This window comes from Stegostoma tigrinum, chromosome 14, assembly GCF_030684315.1.
Source record: "Stegostoma tigrinum isolate sSteTig4 chromosome 14, sSteTig4.hap1, whole genome shotgun sequence".
Classification (NCBI taxonomy): Eukaryota; Metazoa; Chordata; class Chondrichthyes; order Orectolobiformes; family Stegostomatidae; genus Stegostoma; species Stegostoma tigrinum.
Window position 1 is genome coordinate 6,989,620 of NC_081367.1, and position 22,764 is coordinate 7,012,383.

The 22,764-nt window shown below is 44.5% G+C and overlaps 1 protein-coding gene across 1 annotated transcript in view; it reads left to right on the plus strand.

Moving 5' to 3' along the window:
- The first annotated feature begins 19,531 nt into the window (after nucleotides 1-19,531).
- dzip1l (DAZ interacting zinc finger protein 1-like) overlaps nucleotides 19,532-22,764 on the plus strand; it is a 173,644-nt gene continuing 170,411 nt past the window's right edge. Inside the window, exon 1 of the mRNA XM_048542812.2 lies at nucleotides 19,532-19,810. The gene's annotated coding sequence lies outside the window, so the exon portion shown is untranslated. The remainder of the gene's footprint in view (nucleotides 19,811-22,764) is intronic.

A 22,764-nucleotide genomic window follows, 5' to 3' on the forward strand; every position in this document is an offset into this window, starting at 1 on the left:
TGTTAAAGTAGAGAATGTTTTTCAGTTACAAACTGCAAACAGTCCTTTCATTGTGCCTTTGTGAGTTGGTGCAACCAAATTTTCCAACCAAACCAGCATTTTTTTTGGCACAGGCCCATTCAGCCGCACAAACTCTGGGATACAAAAGGATATTTTTCTCTCATTTCACTTTTCAAATACATTGAGAGCACTTCCCCATTTGAAGCCCTTGACTTCAAGTCTGCATTCGACTGAGTGTGGCATCAACGGGCCCTAGCAAAACTGGAATCAATGGGTATTATGAAGCAAAGTCTCCAGTGGTTGGAGTCATACCTGAAGATGGTCGTGTTTGTGGGTGGTCAATAATCTCAGTGCCAGGGCATCACTGCGGGAGTTCCTCAGGGGAGTATCCTAGGCCCAAAAATCTTCAGCTGCTTCATCAACGATGTTCCCTCCATAAAATGGTCAGAAGTGGGGATGTTCGCTGATGATTGCACAATGTCCAGCATCATTCGTGACTCCTCAGATACTGAAGCAGTCCATGTTCACATGCAACAAGATTTGGACAATATCCAGGCTTGGGCTGATAAATGGCAAGTGATATTCACGCCACACAAATACCAGGCTATGACCATCACCAATAAGAGACAATCTAACCCCTGTCCTTTGACATTCAAAGACGTTACCATCACTGAATCCCCCACTATCAACATCCTAGGGGTTACCATTGACCAGAAACTCAACTGGACTCACCACATTAACAGAGTGGCTACAAGGTCAGGCCAGAAGCTGGGAATATTGTGGTGAATAACTCAACCCCTGACTCCTCAAAGCCTGCCCACCATCTACAAAGCACAAGTCAGGAGTGTGATGGAGCACTCCTCATTTGCCTGGATGGGGGCAGCTCCAACAACACTCAAGAAGCTTGACACCCACCAGGACATAGCAGCCGCTTGATTGCCACCACATCCACAAGCATTGACTCCGTCCACCACCGACGCTCAATAGCAGCAGTGTGTACGGTCTACATGATGCACTGCAGAAATTCACCAAAGATCCTTAGACAGGACTTCCACACCCACGACCACTTCCATCTAGAAGGACAAGGGCAGCAGGCATATGGGAACACCACCCTCTCCAAGTTCCCTTCTGAGCCTCTCACCATCCTGACTTGGAAATATATCGTCATTCCTTCACTGTCGCTAGGTCAAAATCCTGGAATTCCCTCCCTCATAGCACTGTGGGTCAACCCACAGCAGGAGGACTGCAGCAGTCCAAAAAGGCAGCTCACCACCACCTTCTCAAGGGCAACTGGGGATGGGCAAGAAATGCTGGCCAGGCAGCAATGCCCACATCCAACAAAAAATGAATAGAAAAACCACAAAAAGTGCTGGAGAAACATAGCAGGTCTGGCAACACCTGTGGAGAGATAAGCAGGGTTAACAGTTTGCGTTCTGTGCTGAACTGAAGGGGGTTGGAAAATGTTGCTTTTTATACTGTTGACATAGGGGGAGGAGGAGTGGGCAGAACAGAAAAAAGTGCCCAGAACAAAAGACAAGGGGAATGATAATAGCGGTAGAGGGGAGATAAGGATGTAAAACAGCTGTAAGAAGAGGAGAAATGGTCCACACTTTTCATAGCAAAGTCAACAAGATACTAACAGGACACAGTGGGTGCTTGAGGGATTGTTACACATTTGTCGAACTCAATGTAGAGTCCGAGAGGCTGTAATATAAGTATTAATGTAACTAATGATGTTATCCTGACATCAGCAAAGCAAAAAAGAAGTGGAGGTTAGACTAGAAAACCTGACACTCTTGGAATACTGTGTTCAGTTCTGGTCTCCCTGCTATGGATGTTGAGGAACTTGAAAGGGTTCAGAAAAGATCTAGAAGGATGTTGCCAGGGGTGGGGGTTTGAGCAATAGGGAGAGTTTGATTGGGCTGGGGCTATTTTCCCTGGAGCATTGGAAGCTGAGGAGTGACCTTGAAGAGGTTTGTAAAATCTTGAGGGGCATTTATAGGTGAATAGTGAAGTTCTTTCCCCGTGGTAGGGTAGTCCAAAACTTGAGGGATTGGGTTTAAGGTGAAAGGGGAAAGCTTCAAAAGGGACTTGAAGGGCAACTTTTTCTTACAGAGGGTGGACCACGTATGGAATGAACTGCCAGAGGAAGTGTTGGAGGCGGGTATAATTAAAACATTTAAAATGTGTATGGCTGGGTATGTGGGTTGAGAGGGATATGGGCCAAATGCTGGCATATGGGACTAGATTAATTTAGGATGGACAAGTTGGACTGAACAGTCTGTTTCTAGGCTGTAAATCTCTGTGACCCTGTGACTCTAGAAAGAAGCTTATGCAAAGAGAAAGGTCTTAGAGACACACTTGAAAGCTATATTCGGTAACCTGTAATAGATAATAGACAATAGACAATAGGTGCTGGAGTAGGCCATTGAGCCCTTCAAGCCAGCACCACCATTCATTATGTGTTGGAGGCGGGTATAATTAAAACATTTAAAATGTGCATGGCTGGGTATGTGGGTTGAGAGGGATATGGGCCAAATGCTGGCATATGGGACTAGATTAATTTAGGATGGACAAGTTGGACTGAACAGTCTGTTTCTAGGCTGTAAATCTCTGTGACCCTGTGACTCTAGAAAGAAGCTTATGCAAAGAGAAAGGTCTTAGAGACACACTTGAAAGCTATATTCGGTAACCTGTAATAGATAATAGACAATAGACAATAGGTGCTGGAGTAGGCCATTGAGACCTTCAAGCCAGCACCACCATTCATTATGATCATGGCTGATCCCCATAACCCTTGATTCCACTATCTTTAAGAGCTCTATCTATCTCTTTCTTGAAAGTATCCAGAGAGTTGGCCCCCACTGCCTTCTGGGAAGAGCATTCCTTATATCCACCACTCTCTGGGTGAAGAAGTTTTTCTTCAACTCTGTTCTAAATGGCCTACCCCTTATTTTTAAACTGTGTCCTCTGGTTCTGGACTCACTGATGAGCGGAAACATGCTTCCTGCCTCCAGAGTGTGCAATCCCTTAATAATCTTATATGCCTCAATCAGATCCCCTCTCATCTTCCTAAACTCAAGCGTATACAAGCCCAGTGGCTCCAATCTTTCAACATATGATAGTCCTGCCATTCCGGGAATTGACCTTGTGAACCTACGCTGCACTCCCTCAATAGCAAGAATGTCCAGACCAAAACTGCACACAATACTCCAGGTGAGCTCTCACCAGGGCCCTGTACAGCAGCAGAAGGACCTCTTTGCTCCTATACTCAATAGATAGAGGTAAATAAAGATTATTAGGTATGGAAAAAGTGGTGGTCCTTACTGAAGGCTAAAGAGCCAGCAACCCCTAAGAGCCACAGAACTGTTGCAGTGTTAAGATGAAAACATAAAATAAAACATGGCTTCAACAAGGTAAACCTCCGGAGCCAGGACCTGGGGTCAGGTCACAGTCCATGAGACACAACAGCAAAGTAGGAAGAATCGAAAGACCAGGACAGAAGATTGGAACTACAAACCAGAAAAAGGATTGAAAACTGCACGAGCCTTGATAACTTGAATGGTGAATGCAGCCATAGTAATCATTGTGACCCAATACTGGAAGGAGGCGGTGAAGAGATCTATGAATTACTAAAAAGTTTTTGAGGTAGGCTTTGCAGGCACTATGTTAAATTTTACACCGTTGCCTTCCATCATACTCAAATCTTATTGTCAGTTTGGCCGGCATGACAGGAAACAAAATTCACAGAATTGTCCAATTCATTGCCAAATACACATGTTTTCACTGCTTGTTGTTTTGTTGCCACGTCCGCCTTTAGCCATTTATTTGAAAGGTGGCAATGAACAAACATCTAAGAGATAATCAATTGTAGTGTATGAGAGATAATGGGAACTGCAGATGCTGGAGAATCCAAGATAGCAAAGTGTAGAGCGAGGATGAACACAGCAGGCCAAGTAGAATCTTGGGAGGACAAAAGCTGATGTTTTGGTTTTCTGATGCAGGGTCTAGGCCCGAAACGTCAGCTTTTGTGCTCCTAAGATGCTGCTTGGCCTGCTGTGTTCATGCAGCTCTGCACTTTGTTATCTTAATTGTAGGGCATGGTTGAGTAAGACATGTCACGTTCCAATTGTTTTGAATTCCTAAGCCTGCCTCCTCCAGTTGTATCATTTCTGCTTCACACCCAATGGATGGAGGTGGATGCCTGACTAATGCCCACTGGTTAATGGAGTACCGCTTTAAATGAAGCCAGTAGCGATGACAAAGAAACCATAGACACTGCAAAATAATGAATGTGAATGTGTAACTGCTTCATTTTGATTGTCACTGTTTCTCTCCGCATTGAAGCCCCATTCCTTTGGGAAGATGGCCTTGATCAGGAGTTGGGAATTGATGCTCACCTTGTAGCTTGGATGGCTGAGGGATGATTCACATCTTAATGAAGCTTCCTGACTGAGTAATACCTTCCACCATTTGCCGTGCTCGAACCTTGTCATGGTGATACAGCTATTATCTCAATCACACTGTGGCTTGGCTTCCTACTCCTCTGAGAATATCTCCTACTTTCAGCATCTCATCCTGTTCCACGCCTCTCACCTGTCCTTTCAGATCCTCTTTCTGTGCTGTTCGCCTGTAAGTCACTCTGAATTTCAAGCTGAGAATCCTATGCTTTCCTCTCTCAGCATCTTCATTGAGCACCTTTGCACCCGCGGTGATTTCAATATCCCATTCCAACTCTTACTTGATGCTTCTCCTCTGAGTTTACAACTCTTCTTTCCTCCTGAAACCCATTCCTCCCAATAAACTCTCTTGCACAACCCCTGACTGATCTCATCTCACGAGAGGGCTTCACTTACTCTTATTGTTGCTGCCAATTGATCAGAAAATCTCCTTGAATCACTGTTTTCCCATGTTCTCCCACCCCCTTCCCTATCCCACATCTTTCTATGTCTGTCTCTGGAAAAAAAACTTTCTTCCAAATTCCTTTGCACTACATTCTCAAATTGCTAACCAGTTAGTCATGAGCGTATAATTCTATCATCCCTATTCCCTAACCCTCACCTTAACTAGAACCTTAACCTTAACCCTAATCCTAACATTAACACGAACCCCAACATTAATTCTAACACTAACCTTAACCTTAACCCTAATCCTAACATAAACACTAACCCTAACGTTAATTCTAACACTAATCTTAACCTTAACCCTAAAGCAAACCCTAACGCTAACCCCAACCCTAACCCTAACACTCTAGGGGAAAAAGTCCCATCCTATCCGGCCTCTTCTTATAACTCAAACCTTCCAATTCTGGCAATATCCTTGTAAATCTTTTCTGCACCCTTTCCAGCTTAATAGCATGCCTGCTGTAAACATGGAGACCAGAATTGTATGCTGTTTTGTACAGCCACAACATGATGTCCCAACCCCTATATGCAATGTTCTGACCAACAAAGACAGGTGTGCCAAACACCTTCTGAACCAGCCTGTCTACCTGTGAGACCACTTTCAGAGAATGATGTACCTACTCCCCCTCGATTTCTCTGTTCGACAACACACCCTGGCTCATGAACAAACAAAAGATTTCAGACCAGCAGTGGTGGCTGGTTGGACAGCAAATAAACACAGTATCGATCAAATAATGTGTTCCATGTTATTCTGATATGCTTCTTTGATTATTACTAACACTCAGGCCAGACCTTTGGGCTACTTTATAGAATAATTCTTACTGACAGATCGTACAAGATGGTAAGATCATATAGCAGCAAGCACTGTGCTGTGCAGGTTCCAACCTCCTAGCAGAGTATTAGCACATGACTAAATAGGGCTTGGTTAGATCACACCATATCTCAGAGGCTCATCTATTCATTCATTAAACCCTTTCGCGACATGTGTCTCTAAATATAATTTGGGTGAATGCCCATTGAACCAGGTGTGGCTGCACATACACTTTTGGGAGGTAATCTATTCCTCCTTTAGTTGCATTATGGCCACTGGAGTAACTGGATATTACATTACATTTCTGCAATGAGGCATAATTACACAGAAGGCCCACTGATTACTTCTGTCCTGAGAACATTCCTCTGTGCAGGATCCATCATGACTCCCCTATGAGTGTGGGCTCCTTCCCATCACAGCCTTTTGCCACTTTGCAACTCAGTGTTCTTCCACAGCTTTCATGTAAGCTTTGTTATGCTTGTCGCACCAAGTATTATCCCCTTGCTCTTCAGATCTTTGTGACTGGCACTGATAAACCTTAAATAATGTTGACCCCATGCATACTTTTCCATTCTAAAGGCTATTTGACATTAAAAATCATCCAGTTTATGTATCCAACATATCTAACTGTTGTTTGAGAGATAGTAGGAACTGAAGATTTCTGAAGGAGGGTCTAGGCCTGAAATGTCAGCTTTCCTGCTCCTCTGATGCTGCATGGCCTGTTGTGTTCAATCCAGCTCCACACCTTGTTATCTAACAGTTGTGTTCCTTCACTGAAATGTTCTTTTTTCGGAAATAGTTACGATAATAAAAGAACAAAGCACAGCAAAGAAATATCAACAATTCTCACTGAGAACCGATAGGGCTGAGCTGTCGCAAAATCCTGATTAACCCCTTACATCCTTGACCCTGAAAAACTACCATATTTTAAGTCAGAAATGGAGAACAAGTATCATGTGAAGTGACATGACAAAGTGACAAAGTATGGTTGAAGCCAAAACATTATGTGTTTTCAAGAAGGAGGGAGATATTGCTGTTGTAGTTAAAGGGAACAAGGGATATGGTGGGGGAAAGGGTGGGATTAGAGCCTTGAGCTCAACGAACAGCCATGATCATAGTAAATGGTGGAGCAGGCCTGAAGGGTCAAATGGCCTACTGAAAAGAAAACAAGGAATAGAAATCCTGGGAATAGCCTGAGTGGTGGGGATGTTGGCAGGATGCTACAGGAGGGCTTACCCCGTTATCCTCCTGCCAAATGACAAGTGAGGTGGCAAATCACCCACCTGCCCAGATCATAACTGAACCACTTGAAGCGGCCAACTTTTAGACCCTCTTTTTGCTCTGAACCAGGGCAGGAAAGCCCCTGCTGCATGTGGTGATCAACTGGTAAATGCTGGGCTAATCGGACAGGCCCTAGTGAAGGGAAGTGGGAAGCTTGCAGAGCGATGAGGGGATTGCTGAGGTTATACTGCAGGGATGGTAAATGTTGCTCCAGAATCATTCACACATCCACAACAGACGACAGGCTCTCGGGGACTGGCCGTGCCCCCTTTTCGGGCTCTGTTTGGCTGACAGAGGGGACCTAACTTATGTTAGGGCTATGACTCCATCCACCTCAGAAGACGGCGTTTCTTCAGGACAGAATGTCATTTGTGGTGGCTGTGTGGGTGATTCTGGAACAACGTCGAACATCCCTGTAGTAAAGGCTCTGTATAACCTCTGCAATCCCCTCACCCCTTCTGAACACTTCCCACTTCCCTTCACCAGGGCCTACCTGGTTAGTCCCAGCAGCTCCCAGTGCCCTGATTTTAAAGATGAATGGCCGTCAATTCAGGTGTAGTCCCAGCAGTGGCCACTACTCCTGGGTGGCGCTACTGAGCTCACAGATGTGTTGGCTCTTGGATTGCCAGGCAGCTCTTGGTAGGATGGGGTGGGGGTAGAGGGGGTCTTGTGCAAAGCTAGCGTTCCTGAATAGGGACAGCAACTCTGGTGACGGACACTGAGCTGGCAGCCATTTGCACAATGGGGACCTGGGCCTCACTGACTGCCAAAGCAGAGACCCTTTCCAACTGCTTCCAGCTCTGGCATCAGTACTGTCCCACTCCACCCGGCTAACATTCAGTCCACCAATTTCACATAACACTGGCGTCTGCAGTTTTTGGCTTTTATACCAGGATGAAAGGAATTGTGTTGGCAGGGCGAAACATGATAAACCACTCTTGGGTCAGAAATGGAGTCTATTGCAGATAAGGCACGTTCTGTTCACTAGTCTGTCCATGTATGGAATTGTTCTGAAGTCCTTTCATATCATCATGCGATGGGTGAGTGCTCCAGTTGTCATTTTCACCTGGGCATCCAGAGGTGAGATTGTGAATGTTTCCGATTTGTATAGCCCTGGCAGTGTGCATACAAGACAGAAACAGTCCTAGTTAACAGATTGTTGGTGTCCCTCAGAGCAGCACATCATGATTTTTTTTTCTTTCTGGTCAGTTGAGGACTGGTTGTTACTTTTCACTAATGCCAATTAGAAATGACTCAGTTGTGGTGTTGATAGTTCGAGAGCTCAGACTCAAAACATGAAGGCATATTCCGGTGGTCAGATGAGCTAATTACTGTGACATCTGCAAGAGAAATCCCTTTTCATCTTCCACTTAAGTAAGTCAGGCCATAACTTTGCCCTTCCACTGACTGGATTAGTGTCAGGCATTTTGGGATACGAGATGGACCATGATATTGATTTCTGCACAGGAGGAATGATGAGAAATGGAGCGTTCAGAGTTTCGGACAAATGGAAGAGGAAAATTAAGAGGATGAGAAATGTTTTAAATGTGAGTCTTTAAAGGAAGAATGAAAAGGTAGGGCACTGGGGTCATTGGGGAAGCGATGACCTAGTGGTATTATATCACTGAAACTGTTAATCCAGAGACTGTTCTGGGCACCCCGGGTTCAAATCCCACCATCGGCAGATGGTGGAATTTTAATTCAATAAAAATATCTGAAATTAAGAATCTAATGATGACCATGAACCCATGGGCCATTGTCAGAAAAAAACCCATTAGGTTCACCAATGTCCTTTAGAGAAGGAAACTGCCATCCTTACCAGGTCTGGGCCACATGTGACCCCAGACGCACAGAAATGAGGATGACTCTGAACTGCCCTCTGGGCAATTAGGGATGGGCAATAAATGTTGCCTGGCCAACGATGCTCTCATCCTGTTGATGAATAATTTTAAAAATTGGCACAAGGTGATTTTCCCACCCAAAACATTGGGGCAGAAACAATGGGGATAATTGCTTTGTTTTATGCAGTAATGATTCTGTGATTCTACAGAACCAATACACTACTTGCTCACAGGTGGCCCAGTTCAATGAAATGCACTTGGAGAGAGAGTGTTACTGGGTTATTCTTTCAATCTGTGTGTTTTCTCAGTTGTCAAAATTGAAGCAGAAATGAGAGCATGGCAAATGTGGTAGCTTTTTTGTTTGAAAAGCATAAGAACCAAATCTGATAATTATAGACAGCATAGCTCAAAATCCATATTTGGAAACATGTTCAAGGGTATTCTACAATGTGTTATAAATCAAATCTACGGAACACATTTACAGAAATCTACACGTACATTCAGGGAACAGCCAGGATGTGTTTCACAAAATGATTTCTGACAACTTATGGTGACTCAGTAGTTAGTACTGCTACCTTACAATGCCAGGGACCTGGGTTTGATTCCATCCTTGGGCAACTGTCTGGGTGGAGTTTGAACATTCTCCCCGTATCTGTGTGGGTTCTCTCCCACAGTCCAAAAGTGTTCAGGTTATGGTGGATTGGCTGAACTAAATTGTCGATGGTGTCCAGGAATGTGCAGGCTAGTTGGGTTAGCCATGGGAAATGCAGGGATACATGAATGGGGTTGGATCTGAGTGGGATGCTCTTTGGAGGGTCGAGGTGGACTCAAAGGGCTGAATGGCCTGTTTCTACACGCTGGGGATTGTATGACTATTGGAGTTATTTCAGTGGTAGCTACAACCGTGAAACAAAGTGGATCTAGCAGGTGTTGCTTATTTGGATTGGCAAAAGATTTTACATAAAGTTCCCTACCTTTGATTTGCAGGAAGGTTAAGTTTCATAGAGGAGATGACTGATTATCTTGTTGAATTAACAATTAGTAACAGAAACCAGAAACTGAATAGGATCAACTATATAAATACTGTGGCTACAAGAGCACACAAGAGGTCAGGAATTCTGTGGCATGGACTTACCTCTTTTATCCCCAAAGCCTGTCTACCATCTCCAAATCACAGGTCAGGGGTGTGATGGAGTACTCCTCACTTGCCTGGGCCACTGCAGCTCCAACAGTTTGACACCATCCGGGGCAAACAGTCCACTTGTTTGGCGGCCCATCCACCACCTTCACCCTTTCAGTTCCAAAACACAATGGCAGCAGTATGCTCCACCTACAAGATGTACTGCAGCAACTCATTGAAGCTCCTGTCACATCAGTTTCCAAATGTGAGACCTCTACCATTGAGAAGTACAAGACTAGAAACTCCACATGATAGCTCACACCTAGCCACACATCGTTTTAACTTATATTGCTGTTCCTTCAGTATTGCTGTGTCACGCTCACATCTTACGAATGAATAGGAAAGAAAAGACAGAGGGCACTGATAAATTGTAAATGTCCTGCATGGAAAAGTATTCCTAGTGATATTCTACAAGGATCTGACCTTGAACTTTTGGCTTTCTCAAATATGTGTCATTAATGCAGAAAAGGGTGATTAAATTCTTAATCAGGAAGTTTGTGAGGCCTGACCTAGAGTACTAAGTATAGTTATGGTTGCCCAGTTACAGGAAGGATGTTCTGAAAAGATTTACTGGGGTGTTGCCAGGAATGGTGAGTTTGTATTGTAAGTAAAGGCTGGGTAGGCTGGGACTTTTTGCACTGGAGCGTAGGACGTTGACGGATGACTGTACAGACGTTTATAAAATCATGAGGGGCTTAGATAAGGTGAACTCCAAGGGTTTGAACTGGATACTGATTGTGGATGATCAGCCATGATCATAATGAATGGTGGTGCTGGCTCAAAGGGCCGAATGGCCTACTCCAGCACCTATTTGTCTATTGTCTATTCCCAAGAGCAGGGGATTTCAAAACTAGGGGGCATATTTTTAAAGTGAGAGGAGGAAGATTTAAAAAGTACATAAAGGAGTAACCTTTTTTACATAGAGTGTCATTTGTGTGTTGAATGAACTGCGACAGAAAGCGTGGATACTGTTACAGTGTTTAAAAGACATTTGGATAAGTTCATGAATAGGGAAGGTTTAGCCGGATATGATCTAAGTGCAGGCAGGTGGGTCTAGTTTAGCTTGGGAACATCGTTGGGTGGCCTGGTTGGACAGAAGGGTCTGTTTCCATGCTGTATGATACAATGACTAATTGAATGAAGGTACATGGGCAGTTGACATGTAGAAAGAAAATGAATTGTATTTGGAGACAGTTGGACAGAATGTGAAAGTGAGAAGATAGTTGCAAGTGTAGTGACAAGTGTTGGCAAAGGGTGAATGGGAAAATGAACTGGCAGTGATCATTGGTCCTTCTGTGAGAGTATCTGGCAGAAGTCCAACATTAAGGTAAATTGGACAACACTAAATTACAAGTTCAAACATGCTGTCTTGAGACTGCATTGTTCCATGTTGAGGCCTGTTCTGGAGTAAACAATATTCTTGCTATCTGTGAAAAGATCTCGACAAGGTTCAGAGAGGTGAGTGGCCTGGCTGATTCCAAGCTTGTTTGGTTAAGGTTAAGGAACAAGCAGACTTATACTTGAGGAAGGAAATCTGAAGAGAGACACATCGTTAAAATTGTTGAAGTACATATATATAGAAATTAAAGAAACATGCTATGAAGGTGAGATATGAAGCATTGGATTAACAGATATAAGAGTAAGTTGATAAATCTATTTTAGTTGAATTGACATTTTGGGGGAATTTGGGTTGAATATCTATTAAAAATGACTGGCTGAGTCTCAGACAGATATTAACAAAATTATCTGATTTTTAACCACAGGATAATAGTTAATATAAACATGATCCTTCCAAACTTAAAGAATTAACAGGTGATGCAATAGGGGAAGAAGATTCAGCCCACAGCAAAGGTTAAGAAAAGGCAACGCACACTTTTGATCAGTCCAGACATTCTTAACAAACAAATTAAGTTTTTGAAAAAAGTTATTGATTCAGAACTTTTACCTTTGTGCTCCACAGCAGTCACTGAAGAACAATCGGGTGTTCGAAAAGTACAGAAGAGATTATGCCTGGTCACCTTGCTTCTGTTTGCTTGTTTTAACCCACACAGACAACCTCAGCTCATCTTCCACCTTCAAAAAACAATGGGTAAATTTGATGTTTATTAGCCCAGGCCAGGTACAGCCCCCAGGCTCATGTTTGCAGATTCTAGCAATGAACTGGGTCCCTCAGCACTAGTTGTTTGCTCCATTGAGTCAGCTGCCCATGTGAATCCTGAGAAACCCATTTATTGTTTCCTGGTGGGATTCAGAGGGAATTTATCTGACTATCCAGATCAGTCCACAACCTTCCAAAGACTTTTAGCAATGAAAAATGTCATCCTCTTACCTTTGAACCTCAAAACACTTTTTGAAAGCATGCCTTTCGATGACTAGTATCAACAGGCAAGGAATCTCCATGCTATTTTCAGCTCACGGGTCTAATTGGACGAAACTGGGGTTAAGATAACAAAGTATGGAGCTGGATGAACACAGCAGGTCAAGCAGCATCTCAGGAGCACAAAAGCTGACGTTTCGGGCCTAGACTCTTCATCAGAGAGGGTCTGATGTAGGTCTCTGATGAAGGGTCTAGGCCCGAAACGTCAACTTTTGTGCTCCTGAGATGCTGCTTGACCTGCTGTGTTCATCCAGCTCCACACTTTGTTATCTTGGATTCTCCAGCATCTGCAGTTCCCAATAAAACTGGGGTTAACCTTGGATTGAGGAAAGAGACCTTTGTTTTCTTTTTGGTCAAACTGGTTGTTGAGATTCCAAGGGTGAAGAACAGTCAAGTGTTCTGTTGGACATCCTGCTCTCATCCCACAGTTTTGAAACATGTCCTGCTGCACCCACACCCTGACCTTCACACCCTGACCTCTACACCCTGACCTTTTGCAACCTGTCCCTTGCAACAGTACTTGTCTTAACCTAAAAACTCCCCACAATTTTCCAAATAATATTAGAGACCCATGGGCTGTGTATGCCCCTGAGTCTCCAACTTACAATCTGGCTTGGAGTTAAATCATCCACTTTGTAGTCTCTACTTTTCCTGATTTGTTATTACAGATATTTCCATGCTTCAAGTTCTTCATAATATTTGCATTAAGTTTACATTTTTCCAAAAAGATTTTGCCTTCGAGCAGGACATCTCTTTGAATCCCCCAGTGAATGGTTATTCTGATGTGCAGTTCCTGATTTATTGACAAATCTGAAAAATTGATAGCTTCCACATTGGGGTTGTATATGGCTGTCTTGCACATAAAGACCACACTTGATCAAGTGTGGCATCAAGGAGCCATAGAAAGACTGGAATCAATGAGAATCAGGGCTAACTCTCTATTGTTTGGAATCTTACAAAAGAATTGGTTTTGATTGTTGGCGATCAGTCATCTCTGTGCTAAGACATCTTACTTACTCAGGGTAGTGTCCTCAGCATAAAGATCTCCAGCTGCAAACCTCCCCTCAATTATAAGGTATGTTCACTGATGATTGCACAATGTCCAGCACCATTTACAACTCTTCTGATACTGAAACAATCCATGCCCAAGTGTAACAAGACTTGGATAATATTCAAGTTTGGGCTGGTGAGTGATAAGTAACTTTTGCACTACTCAACTGTCAGGCAATATCATTTCCAACAAGAGAGAATCTAACCATCATCCTTATGCATTCAACAGCATTGCCCTCACTGAATCCTCCACTATCAACAACGGGGGGATTGCCACTGACCAGAAACTAAACTGCACTCTCCATATAAACAGCGTAGCTATAAGAGTGGGTCAGAGGCCAGGAATCCTGCATTATGTAATTTACCTTTTGACTTTCCAAAGCCTAAAAACCATCTACAAGGCACAAATCAGGCATGTTATTGAATACTCCCCACTTGCCTGGATGGGTGCAGCTTCAATAAGCTCAAGCAGCTTGGCACCATAGAGGACAAGATTTGATTGGCACTACATTCACAAGTACCCAGTCTCTTCACCACCAACGCACAGTAGCAGCAGTGTGTCCCATCTACAAGATACACTGCAGAAATTCACCAAAGCTCCTTAGTTAGCATCTTTCAACCCCATGAACATGACCATCTAGATGGGCATCAAATACATAGGAATGCTTCCGCAAGCAAGTTGCTCTTTAAGCCATGCCCCATCCTGACTTGGAACTATATCGCCTTTCCTTCAGAGTCACTAGGTCAAAATCCTAAAACTCATTGGCATTGTGTGTCGAACTAGAGCACATAAACTGCAATGGTTCAAGAAGATATTCACCATCACCTTCTTAAGGGCAACTAAGGATGGCCAAGCTAGTGACGCCCAGTTCTCAATGAATAAAAATAAAAGCTCCAGCCATGGGATTCTGTCTAAACTTAGACAGACATACTCCCTGAGTAAAGGATCTACCATTTTGGACAGAAGTGAGGAGAAATGTCTTCACTCAGAAGGTTGTGATTTTTTGAAATGTTCTAGCTCGGAGAGTTGAGAATACACAATTGAATATATTTGGAACAAATATTGGTAGAACTTTTGGGCACTACGGGGAGGAAGGTATATGGCAGCAAGGTGGGCAGATGGAATGCTGGGAAAGTACAGTCATAACTTCATTAAATAACACAACAGGTTTGATTGGATATATGGCCAACTCCCACTCCTACCTAAGATAACAAAGTGTGGGGCTGGGTGATCACAGCAGGCCAAGCAGTATCTTAGGAGCACAAAAGCTGACGTTTCGGGCCTAGACCCTTCATCAGAAAAGCTTTTCTGATGAAGGGTCTAGGCCCGAAACGTCAGCTTTTGTGCTCCTAAGATGCTGCTTGGCCTGCTGTGTTCATCCAGCCCCACGCTTTGTTATCTTGGATTCTCCAGCATCTGGAGTTCCCATTATCTCTCCCACTCCTACCTCTGAAGTTTTATGTTCTTCTCCAAATGCAGTTGTGATTTCCTCACTGGCTGCTGGATTACTTATTTTTTTCCCACAAATCCAAATAGCCTGCTGTCTATGATCTCTAGGACATTAATGTACCTTCAGGAATCTGGTAATTTACTGGTAACAATTAAGAGGCTATTTGCATTAAAGCAGCCTGATTGGTCTCATTCAATGGTTCTATGTTAAGAGTTCTTGAGGCACAGTCTCTACCATTGAGACTAGAGACCTGAGTTTAAGGCCCACCTGGTCTCCAGACATGTGTAATAATATCTCTGAACAAGTTGATGAAGAAAATATGGAGGTACTATATTTTCCTGTTCCCAGAATTAGGAAACATCAGCAGCGCTCAATGATTTCTTCAGGTGATTGGGTTAAACTCTGAAAAATTCCTTTGCAAACAGATCTGGCTTTGCTGGGAAGATCCTCATTTTTGATGTCACATACGGTTACTAATTTGTTAGCCAATCCATAATCTGAAAGAAAAGGAGTAAAAGAGATATTTACAGATCCGCACAATACATTTCTGTTATTCTTATGTTTTTGTGAAGGTAATGTAAGCACTCACCTGCTTCCAAAGGATTGATGGAGTGATATCTGAACACAGAGATAACAAAGTGTGGAGCTGGATGAACACAGTAGGCCAAGCAGCATCTTAAGAGCAAAGGTGCTGCTGGGCTGCTGTGTTCATCCAGCTCCACACTTTGTTATCTCGGATTCTCCAGCATCTGCAGTTCCCATTATCTCTGATATCTAAACGCAGTTGTGCATTTTGTTGTTCTTTCTTATGTTATCATTAATTTCTCTCAAGTCTTTTTTTCCCTACTTCTTAATCCGCTATCTTTTTCCCTCTTTTTAAAATTCCCTGATATTTCCTTTGATTTTATTTCACTCTCTTCCCTTCCACATCTTTCAATGCTTTCTTCCTTGTTTCATTGATCAAGCAGCCTAGCTGTTGGGTGACAGAATATTATCTCAGGTTACCAGATGTAACATTCACAACACAAAATCTTGAACGTTAAAGTCCAATAAAATTGTTTGCTGACTGATGTCATTTGGTGGGGTACAGATTAGGCACCCAATTCAAATTCAAGAATAAAGAAGTATACTTTTCCAATTGTACATGGCTTTTTGAGACCACGTCTCAGATACTTTTACAATTTTGGTCTCCTTATCCAATTTGTCTCTGAGGCAGCAAAGTTTGATGAGATCAATACTTGGGATGGAAAGCTGGATTTATAAAGAGCAACTTAGCAGGTTGAGAGGTAAACTAATTGAAACAAACAAGATTTGTTGGAAATTGACGTATTAGGTGCTGAGATGCTGAGAGGCAGTTTTCATTGTTAGAGAGTTGGAACAAATGATCATAGATAAAAGCTGGTAATAAAGAACTGAAACGAGTCCTTCACTCTGAAAGCAGTAAATCTTTGGAATTGTCTAATTCAGAGACTAATGGTTGTTCAATTGCTGCACATATTCACCCAAGTTGACAGGGCTGTTAAGAAGGCATACAGTGTTTTAGCTTTTATTAATAGAGGGATCGAGCTCCGGAACCAAGAGGTTATGGTGAAGCTGTACAAAACTCTGGCGCGGCCGCACTTGGAGTATTGTGTACAATTCTGGTCACCGCATTATAAGAAGGATGTGGAAGCTTTGGAAAGGGTGCAGGGGAGATTTACTGAGATGTTGCCTGGTATGGAGGGAAGGTCTTACGAGGAAAGGCTGAGGGACTTGAAGCTGTTTTCATTAGAGAGAAGAAGTTTGAGAGGTGACTTAATTGAAACATATAAAATAATCAGTTGGTTAGATAGGGTGGATAGGGAGAGCCTTTTTCTTCGGATGGTGACGGCGAGCATGAGGGGGCATAGCTTTAAATTGAGGGGTGAAAGATATAGGACAGATGTCAGAGGTAGTTTCTTTACTCAGAGAGTAGTAAGGGAATGGAACGCTTTGCCTGCAACAGTAGTAGATTCGCCAGCTTTAGGTATATTTAAGTTGTCATTGGATAAGCATATGGACGTACATGGAATAGTGTAGGTTAGATGGGCTTGAGATCGGTATGACAGGTCGGCACAACATCGAGGGCCGAAGGGCCTGTACTGTGCTGTAATGTTCTATGTTCTACGTTCTATATTCAAGGTTGAGGTCAAAGCGTTTTTAGACACCAAATGAATCAAGGAAAATGGAAATTGGGTGAGAAAGTGGAACTGGAGTTGAAAATCAGCCAAGGTGCATGGTCTATCGCTGTCCCTATTGCTTTGTTCGGAATAAGACCCTGCAAGCAGTAGGATGACAACCAAAAGGATTTCCAACCATATTACTTTAGGCATGTTAATAATAATAATATTTCCCGTTCACTAGCATGTCGGATGCTGGGGTAACTGCCAGCTCCTGCTAGAAAAATACCTTCACTTCCATCATTCAACCTCATTAAACTTTATTTTTCTCCCCAAAACATGAAATCTATGACCAGTCAATGGCAAAAGGAAAAACAAGTGAGATTGGAATTCTGAGACAAGGAGACACAGGCCCTGATCTCAAATGGAAAACACCTCACCGATGGTGGGAGAGCTGATTGAAAATGCTCAGCACAAGACTCGTGCATTTTCTGTCGCGTGAGCAGCAAAATTGCAGAGTCCATTTCCCTCTCAGTGCCTTAACAAACCTTGTATTGACTGATGAGAGAGACGGAGATTGCCAGAAAGCTGATGGCAAGTCCCATCACTGTCTCCCTCATCATTTTGAAGGTTGACATAAGCAAGCCTACCATTCACGTCTAACAGCAAAATCTCCAGAGAATAAGTGGGCAACTTTGCTTCAGTAATCATTGAGAAACACCACAGTGTGAGATGGGAAGGCAGGTAGTGAGTGTTTCAGCAGTGTACTTATTTTGTAAATAATTTTTATCCTTGTAAAAAAAATTTCTCTCCATGATGGTTTTGAAGGGTTAAGGGAGGAATTGTTGGGTGGCAATGGGTGATGGAAGTGAGAACACACCCTAAATGACCACCTTTAACTCTGTGTATTTTGGGTAATCCATGATTTGGAACAATACTGTGTTCACGTGCTCTCAAGATACCTGTCGGCTGGCTCTCCTGTGGAAATACAGTGGCATCTATCTGGACACAGAACATCATATCCTCGAAGCCATTGCCCTTCACAAACTCCATCTGTGCCGAACAGGAAAATATAGCGAATCTGGGATTTAGCCAACACCATACCTTCACTCGGAACTGTAATTACAACGTCAGTAATAACAGGGTGAAATCTAGGCTTACCGGGGCCCTTTGCTAATGAGCCATGAACTGAGAAGATGGCTGGATTTTTTGGTGAAAAGTGCAATGGCATTCCTTACCTACTCTCTAAGCTTTTCTATCCAATTCTGTATGATGGGTGGGAAAATACTTTGATCATTGGACCCTGGAGGACATCAGATCCACTTTCTCAGACACATACGGGGCACATATCCGAAATTTTTAAGCTTCGGGATTCAGGATAACGTGAATGGTGGCAGAGGAGTACTGTTAGAATACCTTTTCCATAAATATTGCCCAAGAACATTCGAGACTTTTAATCAAAAGCAGTGATTCAGTTCAGGCTTCTGCTCCAGTATGCTACATAATATGCCTTTACTGAATTAGCTGGTAGCTTGTGGAGACTGTAGCTTCTCTTCCTAATAGCACCGAGGGCGAACCTACGGTGCTATTAGGAAGAGAAGTGACAGTCTCCACAAGCTACCAGCTAATTCAGTAAAGGCATATTATGTAGCATACTGGAGCAGAAGCCTGTGCTGCATTGGACTGCAGTGGAACAAGCAGGGCACTCACCACCACCATGTGCCCCTATCTCATGAAGAAAATAATTAAAATGGAAATTGGCATCATGCGTTTTTTGGGCCCACTGTCTGCCTATTTTCACTGCAAAAATGACAGCGAGCATTCACGGAGAGAAGGCAATCTAAGGTTTCTGATGAAAAGCCATCCAGCTTCGAAACATTAACTTGCTCTCTCTCTCTCCATGGATGCTGCCTGACCCGCTGTGATCTCCAGCATTGTTTAGCATCTGCAGTAATTTGCTTTTATTTTCACTGACACACTGGTCTCTGACCTACTGAAGGAGTGTGCGTGGAAAACCCGTCCACATTGAATAAATTCTTGAGAATTGCGGCAAATGTGTTTCTTATTACTGGCAGTTATTAACGCTTGGTCGCATAATTATTGCTGTTTTATCTGAATTCTCACACAATAAATGTGACTTGTAGAAAATGGCATGTTTGTTTTTTTTAAAGCAAATCCTCGGGACAGCTGAGTGTATAGGTTAGGAGAAATCTAAACAGTGGTGTAAGCCGGTTATTGGGAATGAGAGGGAGACTGCTAATGCTGTACATCACTGGACGTGCTCACAGTATCTCTCCAAGGTCTCAGTGGCCTTGCGGGGCTAAAAGTTATGATGTAAGGTATAAGATGAGGACAGGCCAGCTTGTGCTGTTATTTGCAGTTAAATATTTGCCATATCGCCGTGTTAGCAGGAACGACAGTGCAGCATTGGGGTTATGTAACCACAAGCTCTGTGCGCTGGAAATGTTTCCCTTCTCTCTGTTCCGGCTCTCGTTAATCTTTTCCCCTCGGTCAGCGCTAGCTTCCCTCTCCCTTTCCATATCCTTCCTTCCCTCTCCTTCCTCCTTTCCTACTCCTTTCTTCCTCCCTTCCTTCCTCCTTTCCCTCGCCTCCTCTCCTTCCGTCCTCCCTTCCCTCCCCCTTTCCTTCCTTCCCTTTTCCTTTCCCACTTCTTCCTTCTCCCGTCCCTCTCTCTCCCTCTTTCCCAGACGCTGGAAGTTTGAGCTCTCACTGAGCCTGAGCTCATTTCCTGTTGGTGCTGCGGAGCGGATCGCAGGGTGAGAGAGAGAGAGAGAGTGTGTGTGTGTGTGTGAGAGAGAAGGGGGGGGGGGGCGATGGAGAGAATGAGAAAGAGAGAGAGATGCAGGAAGGGATGGAGGGAGTGAAGGAGGTTGGAGAGAGGGAGAGGGGCAAACGGGTGGGAGTGTGAGACCGCTCTGGGATCTGCCACCCCGGGCCCTGGGAAGTTGCCGGGATTCTCCTCCTTAAACCCCGGGCTATTCCCGGTCCCGGCCCCGCGGGGCTCCGGCTGCACTTCTCCAGGTTCACAAAATAACTTTTTCACTCTTTTCCCCCTTCGAGACCCCATCCACTTCCCTCATCCTCCCCTTCCCCTTTAATTCCTGACATCCCTGACTTCTCCCCCTCCTCCCTCCCATATATTTCCCCTTCCACCACCCGTCCCCGTCTTCCTCCCTCCCCCTCTCTTCACACTTCCTCCCTCTCTCCCCTCAATTTCCCTTTCCCAACCTCCAATTCCCCTCCTTCCCCTTCTCTTCTCCCTTGGATTTCGCTTTCATCTCTCACTCCAATTTCCCTTTCCCTCTCTGTCAGTTCCCTGTCCCCCCCTCCAGGTTTCCCCTTCCCTTTGTCCGATTTCCCCTTCCTCCAATTTTGCTCCCTCCGATTTCCCTGTTACCCCTCTGATTTTCCCGTCCTCCCCTCTGATTCCCCCCCCGATTTGCCCATTTACCCCCTCCGATTGCTCCCTCCGATTTCCCTGTTACCCCTCTGATTTCCCTGCTCCCCCCACTCTGATTCCCCCTTCCCTCTGATTTTCCTCATCCCTCCCTCAAATTCCCCTTTCTCTCCCTCAGTACACCCTTCCCTCCATCCCTCTGTTTTCCTTTCGGGCTCCTGCGCCAGTCTCTGTCACTTTGCAGTGTTTTCCTTCGGCTGGGCCTGGCATGTGGGGAATGATTCCACAAGTGGTGGGGGTGGGGGCAGTGTGTGTGTGTGTGGGGGGGGTGGGGAGAGAAACAGAAACCTGAACCCCCTCCACCCGTTCTGTCCACCCCTGGGTGGGATGGGAGGGGGCTGGTGGTTAGAGCTGTGGTGGAGAGGTGGCTGGGAGATGCTATGCCTGCCACATTGTCACATTCACAGGCAGAGATAACCTGTCTTTGGGCCAGGCAGGCACTGGCTCAGCGGTGAGTTGTAGCTGAGTCCTGTGTTTTCAGGCAGCTCCTTGCACTGTACAGGTAGAGCGATAGGAGGTTGCTGACTTGTGTAGGGTAACTATAGTGATTTGTGTAAACAGCATCTGGCCTTGGCACTGTTTGTATTCAGGCTTGTGCCTCTCAGTTTCTTCCCGTCCTGTCACACCGTTACAGCTTTAGTGAAAGGTTTCTACTGTATTCCTCCTTGCCTTGTTTCCCCCCTGTCTTCTCCCCCTGTGTAAACGTTTCTGGTATCTTCCGCCTTGCGACTTCCTTCATCTTATGTCTGCCCCCAGGTTTGGAGTGTCAGTTTGCAGGAACATTATCACTATGGCAACAGAAACTGATACCACATCTCAGTGAGTATTTGCGTGTTTGTGCACGTATAAGGAGTCCTGATTGGGTTTCTCAGCTCCTTCTAATACTAACTCATTGTTGCAAATCCGAGCCCTGGCCGATGCATTCCAGATTCTTGCCCTCCCCTCCTCAGACTATGCCCGAGCTGCCTGAACTCTTATGTCCATCTCTAACAAGAGTGTATTGTTTATTCTCCTGAGGTTGCTAGAAGGTGGTGTGTTTGGGTAGGTGAGTTCACAGTTGTAGGTGGAGTTGGTTCTGTAAGAGGAATCTATCACAGGCTGACATTTCCCATTCAAATGGGACCCACTGAACTGAGAAAAGCTGACTGATTCCTCCTGATCCCTACTATTTACTACATAATAGGGTTGGATGGAGCAGGTCATTGAGTCTCATGTCCCCAGAATGTCACCTCCACTAAATGAGCCCAGCCTCCTGCTCTTACCCCTCTTTCCTCCCCTGGTACATTGAGCTGTTGTGCACTTTCTGCCCGACACTGCCTTGTCCTGATTCCTCTGAAAGGGCCCTGGGTTCACTCCCAATTTCTGTCTGTCACGGAACCTCGTGGGTGAATTGAATTGGCCCCTGATCTGATCAGCTTGGGGCTTTGCCTGAGCATGGATAAACGGACTCCATTCCTGGAAGAGGAGAGGGTGCATTGCACGCTCTGCAGGTGGAAATTCAGTCCTAACAGACTGATGACTTTGAACAAGCCAATCACCTGTCTGTTCTGAGCACCCTTACTGCGTTATGGTGTCTTTGATTCCAGTAAAAATGCAGTGCGAGTAACTAAGGCCTCTGGTATTTTGATAATTTCCAGACGTTGGCAGGAGGGTCGGTGGTGGAAGTTGGCTGATCGGTGGTTGAGATGGTCTTGTCTCATCCCTGTCCTTCCCTCTCCACCTTGGCCAATCTGACTGACTTTGATCCCATCCCACAGCCCAGGCTTGGGATTGTGAGCATAAAAGACGCTCATGCCATTTGTATTGCTGACAGGGTACCAGGAATCTTGCAGCTTGCATCAGGGCCAGGGAATATGAGAGACTCACTTGAAATTGGCGTGGCTGATTCTTAACCATGCTCTGAAATGGCTTGGTTAGCCACTCAATTCAAGAGCAGTTAAGGATGGGCTCATATCACACGGAAGGATAATTTTTAAAACTTCCTTCTGTTTTCTGGCACTACCTCCTGAAGAGAATGGGGAGGAAGGACAGTTGGTGATCCTCAACTCAACTCTCTTCACATGACCCCAGCACAGAGGTTTGGTGGTTACCTGGGTAGAGGGGTGCTTGGAGGCAACGTTATCTTCTGTCTTTCCCTGTTCTAGAGTTGACTACAGTTTCTGAGGTGGGGAGGCCTGTAACATTTCCCCAGCAAACCCACCCCATCAGTCATTCCAATGGTCTGCAGAGTAGATGTGATTTTCAAAAAGGAGT